Source organism: Nicotiana tabacum, chromosome 6 (assembly GCF_000715075.1).
Source record: "Nicotiana tabacum cultivar K326 chromosome 6, ASM71507v2, whole genome shotgun sequence".
NCBI classification, from domain to species: Eukaryota; Viridiplantae; Streptophyta; class Magnoliopsida; order Solanales; family Solanaceae; genus Nicotiana; species Nicotiana tabacum.
This window is the reverse complement of record NC_134085.1, coordinates 13,704,444-13,715,232: the sequence shown is the minus strand read 5'-3', so window position 1 is coordinate 13,715,232 and position 10,789 is coordinate 13,704,444. Positions and strand designations below refer to the sequence as shown.

At 37.1% G+C, this 10,789-nt stretch overlaps 1 long non-coding RNA gene across 1 annotated transcript; it reads right to left on the bottom strand.

Moving 5' to 3' along the window:
• Window positions 1–3,912: 3,912 nt before the first annotated feature.
• On the bottom strand, window positions 3,913–5,782 carry LOC142181581 (uncharacterized). The gene is made up of 2 exons (XR_012710238.1): window positions 5,527–5,782; window positions 3,913–4,288 (listed from the first exon to the last, which is right to left on the bottom strand). It is a non-coding gene; the product is annotated as an uncharacterized LOC142181581 (long non-coding RNA).
• Between the last annotated feature and the right edge of the window lie 5,007 nt (window positions 5,783–10,789).

The following is a 10,789-nucleotide window of genomic DNA, read 5'->3' as shown; positions in this document are numbered from 1 at the left end:
TAGCAATATTACACAGAAAGAACAAAAATAAAATTTTCAACCACATCATGTAACGACATAGATTTTGAGGGAGTAACAATAAGACGTACAATACATTTTCATTCATAAACAAAAACATCCTAACACTTAACACACCAAGAGGAACCTACTGACTCAATACATATATATAATATTTCTGTAAATCTAGATGTCATACATGTATGTAAGTTATAAGTTGTAACAAAAAATGGTTTCATATATATGCACAAAACAGAATCTGTGAGCACAACTTTATATTAAGAAAGCGAGAGAATATAATAGATTCTCTATTGTTTTTTGATTATCGTCTTTGCAGTAATATTCTTAGACTCCTCATATCTGACATAGATAAGTTCCAACCATTTATTACTTAAAAAATTAATTTGCTTAACACAAAGAATTAACAACTTTTTTTAAAAAGACACACTCCCTTCCACGGTACGTCCAAGTATTATTCTCAAAAGAAACGTCGGTAAAATGAGCCAAATTTAAACTTTGAAGGATGGTAAAAGCAGCAAAAGTTAATCCAAAACTAAAGTAAGAATTACTTGGAAACGGTTAAGAAGGTGCATAATTAAGTTATCTAGATTGCTTGAAAAATCAAAAGACCAGAACCTTGTCACTTTTTTTGTTCTCTGGTATTAATTCTTTTTTATATACCTTCGAGGATAAGATATACTATATAATGAGAAACCAAAAGTTCTAATTGATTGATCCTAATAATTTACTAACAACAATTACAATTTTTAATTACCCTCTCTTATTTGGCAATAAATAAGTAAAAACTGAAAATATATCAAATAATTGGTAGATAAAGGAAAACGCATAATTTATATTCCAATAAACAAAGTCATTTTGCATAACAGACACTTGAATATAATTCCAAGAAATATCACAAAAAGATGAGGCCTCCAACCATTTGACAAATAAAATTATGCCAGGATTGTTAAAATTTACAACCCATATATCTAAAAATCTTTTTGCAGTGTAAAGATATATTTGCCGAGCTCTCCTCTTCTTGAAATTTAAGATCGTGACCACCACCATGTAGATAAAGTAGAAAAGATTATCTCCAAATATCATTTAATAGGGAATATATAACAAAGAAAGGAATATTGGTAAGAATATTGTAGTTAGAATATAAGGATTAGGGGTATTCAAATCGAACCGGAAAATCGCACCAAACCGAAAAACCAAACCAAATCGATTAAAAACCCCGATCAGGTTTGGTTTGACTTAGTTTGGTATTGAGTTAAAAAAAATCCGAACCAAACCGACATATAAATATATAAATTTTATTTATATTTTAAGACTTTATAGTGAATTTATTTTAGAAAATGTAGAAATATTTGGGATCCTTTCATGAATTAAATTTGAAAGTGTAAATTAACAAAAAATTATTGTTATACGACTAAGAAAATAACTATCATGTGTTACTAAAATAATTCTTCTATTAGAAAATTTTAATAGATCATATGTTTGTCAATTTTTTCCATATTTACTAAACTTATATTCACTTATCGAAGCTTTATTTATAATTTTAACAAAGTAAGATTGAAATAATATTCATGTAACAAAAAGATCTGAAAACCCGAAAAATCCGACAAAACCGAACCAATCCAAACCGATATAGTCGGTTTGATTTGGTTTTAATAAAAACTTAACCAACCCGGTCCATGTACACCCATAATAAGGATCATCAGATTTAGCTCTCTGTGCCTCTTTGTTGTACACTCGCACTTCTTAAAAAGCCTTGCCCTTGAAGCATACATCGCCATTGGCTCTCCATTATAATCAGCAAAAATACTTCAAAGCTTGGAATAATCTTAAACCAACTGATTTTGTTTGATCAGAATCGGGGCAAAAGGACAACCTATATAATCAGTGTGATTTTCAGTTACAAGTTTATTAGTTAATTATTCCTTTTTATATTTCATAACTGAAATCCTCTTATAATTGAGCATTAATTACATTTTTATATATTCCATAACTGAAATCTCTCAATAAACCTCATTTGTTTTCCTTTAGTTCACTTCCGTGGGTAGTAAATGAGTTCTTTGTATTAAAATAGAGCAAAGATCTAAAAGAAGGAGAAAAAAAAATAAATAGGTTTCTTGGCCAAAGAGAGGTGTCAAGTCACCTTTTTCATTCCCTCCTTTGTATATATATACATTCCCAATTCGCATCCCCATTACATCTCTCACTCCACCTTTCACGCCCCCTCTCCCTCAAAAGTTCTGTCATGGGCTGTTTTCCAGACACGCCCCATGACCCCTTGGTCGCGCCCCATGGCGGCCTAGCAAGCCTCACAATGCCTAGCGCTATGGTCGGCCCCGTGGTCTTGGCTGCGCCAAGTGACAAGCGCGCATGCGCCTCTGTCGCCCCACCGATGCCTCTCGCCAGCGCCCAAGGGCTGGCCAATGACAACAGCGTCGCGTGCCCTGAAAATGTCGCGTGCGCAGATCCTGATGCCTCGCCAGCGCCCAGCTGCAGGCCCATTCCAGCAGTGCCTCGCGCACAGACCCTGATGCCAAACACCAGCGCCCAGCCTCAGGCCAACACAGCAAGTGTCGCGCGCGCCCACAGTAACGCGCGCGCAGACCCTGACCTGCAAGACAAAGTTGCTGTCATCGGACTTAGTTCTACCTTGTAATAAACTAAGCCCTTTTCATTGTAATTATAGGCTAGTTTACATCATTTTCATTCAGTGTGCTTCTACAGCTTTATTAGGACTAGTCATGTAATGTTGGTTTATTTTTTTTAAGCATTATTAAGGGGGACCAAACAATCAAACATTTTCAAGCAAGCATTTTTCTGGTGTCTCTCCTCCTCGACACCGCATCTTTGTAATCAGCATTTCAGTCATCAATAAAATCATCATCATCATTCAAAACCCAATTTTCTCTCAGCTTCCGCAATTGCTCGTGACATTGGTTTTCCCACACGGCACTGACAATCTAGTCTAGCGTGCGAAGGGGACCTCATTGGCGGACAGCAACCGCACTGAAATTGGTTGTTTAGCCTTACGTTGCCCTTCCAAAGAACATCAGGAAGGCGTTGCCTAACAGTCCTCATGTCCCACTCCTCACGTCCCAACCCCTATATCCCCTCAATCCCATGATCATACACACATACGGTAGGCACTCTAGGATTTATACAAATAGCACACACTTGCATCTGAAAAGGGAGGGAAAAAAATGACGAAGGGGGAGAGACTTTTGTTACATGAAAATTTCAAGCAAAAAAAAAAAAATCACTAGTTTTTCCCGTTAAAAACAACCCTTTCTTCTTCCATAAATAGTCATGAAATTCAGATGAGAAACCACCACTAAAATCGGTTAGTATCATCACAAAATCGCCTGAAAAAACCGAGGCAATTAAACTCATTTTTTGAAGGTCCGATTGCCGTCAAGTTCGAGGTCGTCCGAGTTCCGGTCGTTAGCTTCAGTTCCGGTTTGTTTTCGATTGGGTTCGATCTGCTCTAATGTGAATAAGTTTCATAGTAATTTTTGATTCCTTGAGTTATACACTTCTTATTTGGAATAAAGCTGGAAATAGCCATTTAAAATGGAGGTTGTCTTCTTACAGTGACGTCTTTAAGGTTCGAGTGAAATGAATTTGTTATTTTGAATTTTTCTTGTGGTGTTTATGCTATTGCCTCTAAGATATATTTAATTTTAGGCATCTGAAATATATAGTTAAGAAAAGACATCCATGTTTATTGGCATTCTTTTGAGCCAAGGAGTGACGTTAACAAATTCTTCTATCTATATTTAGAACTACTGAATCAACTAGTTTCGCAATAAGACTGAATGTGTGATGGTTTATTAAGAGGAAACGGGATCTTGTTCATCAATGGGTTAAGATATCTATTAGCTCCAAAATCATTATCCATGCCCCAAACTAGATACTATTCTGTAACGATCATGCAATGTGTTTGGTCGCGTAAATGGTTTTAGTGATTAATCTATATCCCTTCCCCAATAATTTCCATAATCATGCCTCACAACAATCTCAAAACTGTCCCGAAGGGACGGCCCAGTTGGGTTTGGAGGGAGTTGTCCACACGGGCGACGCGGGTCGATCCCCCTCAATGCCTTCTGGGTCTAAGCCTGTCGCACGGGGCTTGCCTAGTGCGGTTTACATCCCATGTATGGTTTGCAGGCTATTATACAGTAGGGGTTTACCCAGTGCGCACAGAGTGCTCACCACAGAGCGCTCACCCGAAGGGCAGAGGCTGTGGCAGAGGCTGTAGCGGCTGCGGGTTTTCCTGGAGTTCCAAAAAAAAAAAACAATCTCAAAATTAGGAAAGAAATAAGTCATGAATACGTTAGTATGTGCGCATTAATCGAATTATCGTGATCATGTATACGTTCGTGTGACATAATTATAACTTTCAAATTAAAATCAAGGTATGTGTTCGCGCAATTTTAGGCGAAACAATCTTAATAATAATTAATTGTTATGAATTATGTACACATATGCGTGATAAGATTTTAACACAATAAACAAAACCGATACACATATACGTGAGTCGTTTCAAAGATTAATTCCATAATTTAACAATCAAGTAATTAAAAGCGGTAAAAGGTAAAAATGCATATAGGTTTAAAATGTGTAATAATCGGATAATTAAGCCTAGTATACTTTGCAAAGTGATCGTGCTAAAATCACGAAACTTAGGAGTGTCTGTGAACCTTCTCCCGAGTTAATAGAGTTCCTTACCTAGTCTTCCGTGTTTTGCAGACTTAAATAGAGTCAATTTCCTTGAATTAAGATTTTAAAATAAACCGGTGACTTGTGACACCATAATAATTATTCTAAATGACGACTCTTAAATTAATTAAATTAATCTCATTTCAATAATGTGTGAAAAAATTACTTTCCCCGTAAAAAGGAGGTGTGACAATGACCCCCTAATATTATGATAAAAATGTGTCCCAAAAACAACGAAAAGAATTTTTATATATAGGAGAAGAAAGAGGGGCGGTCATGAGGCCTAAATCCTAAAGCTGATTTAAATTCGAAGTAATTCTTGTCACACCTCCTTTTTCCGCCCCCGCGAAGGTACGTATGGAGTTTTTTCCAATTAAAGGATAATCATGGCTTTATTCACTTTTAAAAAGAGAACAACAAGTAAAATAATCACATGGGCATATAACTGGCAACAACCATGACCGAACAGTAAAACTTTTCTTAGTTTCGTTTCTTCTGTGATTAAATAGAATAGAGATCCATTTGAAATAAACTTAATAAAAGGATATGAAAATCGGTCGAAATCAATTTCAACATATAACCGAACACAGTTACTATATTATGATACCTATTTCCATATTTGTTGGATTGTTTTTCTCTTTCGCTGGATTCACACTTTTAATGGATTAGTGTCTAAATCAAAACAAATAATCAAGGAAAACATTAATCTTCACACAAGTTACCGAAGAAGCAAAATACATAGACAGAAACATATAAGCAGAACAAATCCAAAATAAAGAAAGTGGGTCTTACATTGAATCTTCACACACAAAAACGACAGTAATCACTGGACCGAAATGGAAACCTCGACGGAAATAGGAAGCTCGGACCAAGACTGTCAACGACCCGAGATGTTGGCTGTTGCTGGGTTTTTTTTTTTCGACGCAGCAGATTGATTCGAGAAGATGAAGCAGAAGGGGTCGTTTTAATGTGAGAGAGTGGGAGTTTTTTTTCTTTTCAGTTTTTTTTAGGAAGAATAAGATGAAGTCCAAAACCTTTTTTCTCTCCTTTCCGTTTTTTTTTCGTTTTTCCTTATGAAGAAGAAGGTGACCCCCTTCTTCTAATTTTTTCTTCTTTTTTTTTTCAATCTCTTTTCCCTTCTTTTCTTTTTCCAGACCCCCTTTTTCCTTTCCAACTTTTTCCTTTTTAAATCCACCCGTCCCTTTCCAATTTTCCTTTTCATTTTTCAATCCAACCTTTTCCTTTTTTCAAACTCCCCTCCTCCGTTCCTTTTCCCCACTTTTCAAAAGATGTCCGTGTATTCCTCCTCCTTTTTCAAAAGATGTTCCCCATTATCTTGGAGTTGGTGTAAGGTGTGGTGGGTTTGGATTATTATGGGTTAGGTCCGAAAATTAGGCCTAAAAACGGGTAGTTTGAACCCAAATATTATTCTTTTGCCCGGACCCGAGAATAAGAACACGACGTTGTTCAATTAATCCTATGTAAGTAAAATAACTACCAAAATAAGACTGACATTTAAAACAAAACTATTTTTTAATATTTTTTCAAGATTAAAATAGCTACAAAACATTAATAAATCTATTTTTGTGATTTTCGTTTTTATATAAAGATAAAATATAAAGTATTGTTTTTTTTTTGTGTTTTCTAAAGATTAAAATGACTATAAAACGTTAACGAAACCATTTTTTTGTAATTTTCGAAATTATATGAAGATAAGATAAAAAAAATACAAAGTACTAATTTTGTATTTTCAAAAGATTAAAATGGCTGCAAGACATTAGTAACTATTTTTTGTAATTTTCGAAATTATATAAAGTACAAAAATAAGGTACTATTTTTGTATTTTTCAAATTTATGAGAAACGCATAAACTAAAGTATATATATTTTTTTTTGTAATTTTTCTTTTTGTGACGAAATAAGGTAAAATAGTCAAAATTAGCTAAAATAGCTATATTAGACCTAAATTAAATATTTACCCTAAAAATATGAAAATTCTTGGGAAGGGTCAAAAATCACATGTCTACAATTCTCCATAAGCAAATTAGTACAAAAAAATAGCCACTACATAAAATGTTATCAATATTAGCGAAATGTTACTATATTAGCTAATTAGCTAATTTCTAGCAAAATAAATTGGGTGTTGCTAGAACAGATTGGGTACATCTTAAGAAGTTTGAATCTCAGTTTGGGGATAACTTGATGGAGTTTTGCGGTGGTTTAAATTAAAAATTTGAGGTAGAAAATAAACATAGAAAAAAGATGATATGTGTATCGCACTGTGTATCATTTGTGTATCATATATGTATCATATGTGTATTAAATGTATATTATATGTATATCCATATATACCTGTATGTGAGATACATATGTAGTACATGTTTAATACATGCGTCGAACTTGTATCAAATGCATACTAGTGAAGTGGAAAAGGAAGAAAAATGGAAGAAGGTCATCTTCAGCTTCCAGGCCAATGAAACTTGGTGCCTGGACAGAAATTGAAGCAGTTTCACCGCCCAGGCATGAGATCCGCAGTTGAAGGCAAATACTAGGAAAAAAAAAGGCGCATGGGCCATCGATCCATGATGACCAGGGCACCCAAGTCCGGAAATGTTTTGCGGCATAAAAAGAAAAAGCTTCTTTTCAACACGTTCCTAACCGGTATAAAAGGGATCCAAAGATCATCGAGTTCTTCAATCTTTCATCTCTTTTTAGTAACTTTATTATGCAAAATACTTGTGTAATCTTATTGTGACTAAGTTATATATTATTGGGTCGTGAATAACCATGAATATTGACATTTAACTATTATTTTCTCCTTTAATACGAATTCCTATGCTATTGTTGGTTTTTTAATTTTGTCCATAGTTACTTGATTGGTTGGCCAATCGTTAAGTTTTATCACTATCTATGATATGCTTGGAAAAACCGTTCTTAGATTAGAGAAAAATTAAAGAGAGCGTGATTTTATCCCTAAGGCTAGAGGGAAGATTTGTGGTTAGGATAGGAATATAACAAATATATTGCACTCAACTCAATACCATGATCGCAATGCATCCTTGGTATATTATTTTCATATGAATATTGGCGTTAATCTATCTTAGATACGCGAGTAGTAGTACTCTGCGAGATTATTGTGGGTTATTTCTTTGCAAAACTATGCTCAATTTCATATTCGGAGGAATATTACGAGTAAAGAAAATCTAGTAAATAAGCAACCATAAAAAATTCAAGTTGATCGGGGGGGATTTAACTAAAAATCAATATCAATAGGATTAATGAATCGTCACAACTCTGGTGTGACGACCCGACCAGTCGTCTCATGAGTTACCGCTCCGTTTCCCCCATTTTTACTTTTTTATGCCCCGTTATCCGCGTTTTATGTGATCGAGTCGATTAGTTTGCGTTCGGGGTGGATTGGTAAGAAATGAGACACTAAGTCTCTTTTAAGAAGGTTTAAGTTGGAAAAGTCAACTGGATATTGACTTATGTGTTAGAGGGCTCGGATGTGAGTTCCGATAGTTTGGTTAGCTTCGAGAGGTGATTTATGATTTAGGAGTGTGATCGGAATTGGTTTTGGAGGTCCGGTGTAGAATTAGGCTTGAATTGGCGAAGTTAGTATTTTGGCGATTTCCGGTTGGTAGGTGAGATTTTGATCCGGGAGTCGGAAAGGAATTCCGAGAGTTGCAGTAGTTTTATTATGTCATTTGGGATGTGCGTGCAAAATTTCAGGTCATTCGGACGTGGTTTGGTTGGATTTTTGATCGAAAACGTATTTCGGAAGATTTCTCAAAAACTAGGCTTGAATCCGATGTGTTTCGGGTAATTTGATGTTGTTTGAGATGCTTTGATGATTGGAACAAGTTTTAATAAGGTATTGGGTTATGTTTGTACTTTTGGTGAGGTCCCGGGGGCCTCGGGATGATTTCGGATGGCTAACGGGAAGATTTGAGACTTGTGCAATTTCAGAATTTCTACTGCTTCTGGTGTTTCCGCACCTGCGGCTTGAGGACCGCATGTGCGGTGCCGCACGTGCGAGGTAGGAGGCCGCAGATCCGAGATGAGGTTGGGCGAGCAGTTTTCGCAGAAGCGGTCAATGGGGCCGCATCTGTGAAGCCGCAGATGCGGAAGTTCTGTCGCAGAAGCGACTTTTGGATTTAAATGAGAAACCGCAGAAGCGGTTGGTTAGACTGCAAATGCGGTACCGCAGGTGTGGTAAAAGGGGTCGCAGATGCGAAAACCCCTGGGCAGAATGTTTTAAGTTGTTCATCCGCGATTTTGAGCCATTGTTTCCACCATAACTGAGTATTTTGAGAGCTCTTTGAGGGAAATTGAAGAGGGATTCGAGGAGAAGTGATTAGAGGTAAGATTTATGAGCATAAATCTTGATTCTGTTGTGAAATTAACCTAGAAATTCATGGAAATTTAGCTAAAAATGGAAGAACTAGGGCTTGAAATTTTGACCTTTTGAATTGGGATTTGAGGGACCATTTGAGGTCGGAATTAAGAACTTTTGGTGTGTATGAACTCGTGGGCTGATAAGAAATCTAATGATGTGAAAATTTTTGAGTTCCGAGAAGTGGTCCCGGGGCTCGGGTTTTGCTAATTTCGGGATTTTTGACATTTTTCGATTGTTTTTGCAAGGGCTTTGTTCCCTTAGCATATTGTGATTCGTTCTGGTTTTGGTTAGATTCGACGCGCGACGAGGCCGATTTGAGAGGCAAAGGCGTCGCGAGCTAGAGTTTTGCCGGTTCGAGGTGAGTAATGATTGTAAATGATGTCCTGAGGGTTTGAAACTACGGATTTGCACATCGTAGTACTATATTAAGGTGAGACAAACGCTTGATGATGAGCGTGAGGTCGTTTACTATTGGAGATTGTGACTTGGTCCATCCCTAGTGATGCTTTTACCGCGTATTTGATTGAAGCTTAATTGTTATCATCATTATTTGGACTGATTACCATATTTGGGCTTCGTGCCAACTATTTGAACCCTCCGGGGAGTTTTATCACTATTTCCTCACTGTTTTGACTTACTACTTGAACTCAGTCGTACCGTTTTCCACTGTTTTACAACTCAGCCACTTTTACTCGATTTTGAAACTAAAATGATATATTAAATGATGTTTTGGGCTGAGAACTACTGTTTTACTAATGCCCGAGGGGCTTACATGATTTCTGGGCTGAGTAAGGCCAAGGGCCAGATGTGAGAATACTATGGGATCGGGCTGCGCGCCGCAGCAGTGTTATACTGATATTGATATGAGGCCGAGGGCCTAGATTTGATGCCACGAGATGGCTTGATTTTTGTGCTTGGGCCGTAAGGGGACCCTCCCGGAGTCTGCACACCCCCAGTGAGCGCCGTCGACGAGATATATGGATCGGGCTGTACGCCGCAGCGAGATATGGATCGGGCTGCACGTCGCAGCGGGTACTATAGGGTACCGTTCTAAGTGTTGATTTTCTTTATATGTCTGTCACTTAACTGCGCATTTGTTGTAGCACTACCATATTTCATTTCCATTGGTTTATTGCTTTCATATTACCTGTTTAAACTGCCGCATTATAGATTACTCTGTGTTTTTCCGTGATTTCTTATTCTCAGTCATTATTTATGCTTATTACTCACTAGGTCGGAGTACTCACATTACTCCCTGCACCTTGTGTGCAGATCCAGGTGTTCCAGAGGCTGAGTGAGGATTTTCCGTCGATCAGTTCATATCCGGGAGCATCGAGGTAGCTGCACGGCGTTCGCAGCCCGGATCTCTCCCTTCTATCCTTTCGTTTTATCCGCATTTCCTAGACTGATTATGTATTAGGCTGTTAAACTCGTACTAGAGGCTTGAGACTTGTGACACCAGATCTGTATGGGCTATGTAGTAGTATTATCATCTGAATTTTCGCATATTTAACTCGTTGTCTTAAACTCTTATTAGGGTAATTTAGCAATTTAACTGTGTTAGCTGATAATAATTTTTATAGGAAAACGGATTGGGGTTGTTAGTTGGTGAGGCTTGCCTAGCAGTGTGTTGGGCGCCATCACAACCGGAGTTGGGA